Raw genomic sequence first — 3,739 nt, forward strand, 5'->3', positions numbered from 1 at the left:
TGCTTTTAATATATACATAAAACTACATTAAAATTATAAAAACTATTTCATATTACTCGATATTTAAGTGAATTCAACCTATATAATTGATTTGTTCGTATCATGTTTTTTTTTTCTCAATTTTGTTGATAATGCTAAATAATTATCATACAACTTTTTTTCTTTAATTTTTACTCATTGTAGTTGTTAAAATAAAGTAAAAAATATATATTTCTAATTTTGCTCACACTTCCTACGAAATTGAGATACAATGGCAATATACAGAACATAATTATGTTTACTATAATTTAAATTGAGAAATATATAATCTTTTATTTAAATAAAAAACAAAAAACAAAAGAGACTTTAAAAATGAAAAGAAATGCTAATATATGACAAGGACAATAACCCAAAATTCTTGCCATTGGCCCATTTCTCATCCAAACAGAGTTAAAGTTTTGAGAAATCATCTTTGTCTCAGCTCTAAACCCAAAACCAAAATCATGGTTTTTCGATCACTATTTGTTTTCTAGAGTTTTTTTCTATGGAAAAAGTATATTCTGAACCTTGAAGAACTAAATAATAAATTTAAATAATAAAAAACACATGAGTTGGTTCACAAATAAAGCATAGTAACAAACAACAACCACAACAACAAAGTCTTGTTCCACTAAGTGGAGTCGGCTACATGAATCAAACGATGTCATTGTACTCTGTCATGTATCATGTCTATAGAGAGACTATTTACATGTAGATCTCATTTGACCACCTCATGGGTGGTCTTCTTAGGTCTTCCTATGCCTTTTACCCCTTGTCCATCTTCTATCTTATCCACCCTCTTGACTGGATGTTCTATCGGTCTTCTTCTCACATGTCCAAACCACCTGAGACGCGATTCAACCATCTTTTTCACAATGGGTGCTACTCCAACTCTCTCCCTTATATCTTCGTTTCTTATTTTATCCAATCACGTATGACCACTCATTCATCTCAACATCTTCATCTCTGCCACACTCAACTTATGTTCGTGCTCCCTTTTAGCCGCCCAACACTCCGTACCATAAAGCATAACCGGTCTTATAGCGGTGCGATAGAATTTACCTTTAAGTTTTAAAGGCACTTTTTTGTCACATATAAAACCAGATGCACTCCGCCATTTTGACCAACCTGCTTGGATCCTATGATTTACATCATGTTCAATCTCTCCATTATCCTGTATGATGCACCCAAGATACTTAAAACTTTTAATTTTCCGTAGGCTGTTTTCTCCAATCTTCACCTCTATATTAGGATTTTCCCTTCTCAGATTGAACTTACATTCCATATATTCTGTCTTGCTACGGCTTATGCGCAGACCATACACTTCTAGAGCTTCTCTCCATAACTCCAACTTCTTATTTATGTCTTCCCTTGACTCTCCCATAAGGGCGATATCATCGGCAAAAAGCATGCACCATGGCACAGGCTCTTATATGTGCTCTGTGAGTACTTCCAAGACTAATGTGAAAAGTTATGGACTTAAGGATGATCCCTGGTGTAATTCTATACCAATAGGAAATTCCTCTGTCACACCACCTTGAGTCTTCACATTAGTTGTGGCCCATCATACATGTCTTTAATTGCACGAATATATGCGATCATTACTCCCCTCTTTTCTAAAACCTTCCATAAGACCTCTCTTGGTACTCTATCATACGCTTTTTCCAAATCAATAAACACCATATGTAGATCCCTTTTATTACTACCCTCTCCATCATCCTTCTTAAAAGGTATATCACTTCAGTGGTAGATCTGCCTGGCATAAATCCAAATTGGTTCTCTGTTACTTGTGTCTCTTTTCTCAACCTCCGTTCTATCACCATTTCCCATAACTTCATGGTATGACTCATAAGTTTGATCCCTCTATAGTTTCCGCAACTTTGTATATCCCCCTTATTCTTGTAGATAGGTATCAAGGTGCTCTTTCTCCACTCATCAGGCATCTTCTTTGACCTTAAAATCTCATTAAAAAGCTTGGTTAACCAGTTGATGCCTTTTTCTCCAAGACCCTTCCAAACCTCAATCGGGATATTATCAGGTCCTACTGCCCTGCCATTTTTCATCTGCTTTAGAGCCTCTTTTACCTCGAAGTCTCGGATCCTCCGATAGTAGTCAAAGTTTCGATCTTCTTCCCTTGTGCATAACTGACCAAGGCTCGGAAGAGTCTTCTGTCCCTCATTAAATAACTCGTAGAAGTAGCTCTTTCACCTTTCATTAATCTTCTCCTCTTGAGCCAACACCTCTCCATCCTTATCCTTTATGCACTTAACCTGATCCAAATCTCTCGTTCTTCTTTCACGGCTCTTTGCGATTCTATATATACCTTTTTCTCCTTCTTTCGTACCCAAAGACTGGTAGAGACCCTCATATGCTCTTGAAATAAAGCATAGTAACAATTAGGGAAATTAAAAAAAAGTATAGAATTTGAAAAGAACTTTCGATTCTAGAAAGTGCGTTGAGAAAAGCACTTAACCATAGTAGTAACAATAATAATGATGATGTTGAACCTTGTTTAGTTAATAATAAGGATCATAAAAAATTATGTGATCTTCAATGAAAGACTTTCTGACAGAAGCAAGAGATTAAGGAGTTAAAGGAGAAATCTTTGTGGATGCGATGGTGTTGTTTTGTTGCTTGTTAGGTTTGTTTTCACTGTGTTAATAATAGGGATGGCAACACCACTTAAATTCGCGGATACCCACTCTGCCCCTACCCAATCGGGACGGGTAATTATCTGTCTTGCACAGGGACGGGTTCTTGGGCAGGGTGGGGCGGATTTAGGTAATATTCGTCCCGGTATATATATAAAACATATAATTTTAATATATAATATATATAAAATAATTAGTAAAATAATTAATAATATTGTATAATATTTAAATTTTTATTTTAATTTATGTTATGTATGTGACGATGGTTATATAAATTTTGAAATTTAATTTTATTTATTGAATTTTAATAATTATAGGGGCGAATAGGGGCGAAGTGGATTAGGATTCAACTTTTTATTATCCGCGGGTAGGAGTGGGGTGGGTTTTATGCGAGTTATTATAAGACAGAACAAGATCGAGTAGAGTAAAAACCCGTCTCTACCTACCCCGTTGTCACCGCTAGTTAGCAAGGATAATTAAGGTTATGTTTGGAATTAGGTATTGTGTTCCTTATTTGTCTCGTAGTTTATCAGCTTCAGCCACTGTTTTTTCCTCGAATCAAAATTCTAATAGTAAAATTATGCTATTCAAGTTACCTAAATAAATAGATTAGAGAAAATGTTTACCTGAATGTGCAAAACTGGTTCTTGTTACCTGCATGTGCAAAAAGCCATTTCTATGTAAACCATGGCAACCCACCACGGTTTCAAAACGTACGTAAACCGTGGAGACCCACAGCGGATTATGGTTGAAAAAAATAGAGTGTAAACCGTGGAGAGTCACCACGGTTTACTAAGGAGAAATTGCGTGCATAAACCGTGGAGAGTCACCACGGTTTATGAAGAAATTTGTTTGCACATAAAACCCTGTGGGTCACCACGGTTTATGATGACAGGAAGTCTATATATATGTTGGTGATTCAAGCTCCATAAGAGATCATTCTCACAATGGCTAGTAAGGAAGAGAGTTTTCTTGCCCTAGTGCATTGCTCTGGGAAAATAAAAAAAAGCAAAAGAAAAGGTGTGAAGTTTACCGACAGAGAACCACTAAGTATTTTTATCAGGTCATCG

The sequence above is a fragment of the Arachis ipaensis genome, chromosome B09, assembly GCF_000816755.2.
Source record: "Arachis ipaensis cultivar K30076 chromosome B09, Araip1.1, whole genome shotgun sequence".
NCBI classification, from domain to species: domain Eukaryota; kingdom Viridiplantae; phylum Streptophyta; class Magnoliopsida; order Fabales; family Fabaceae; genus Arachis; species Arachis ipaensis.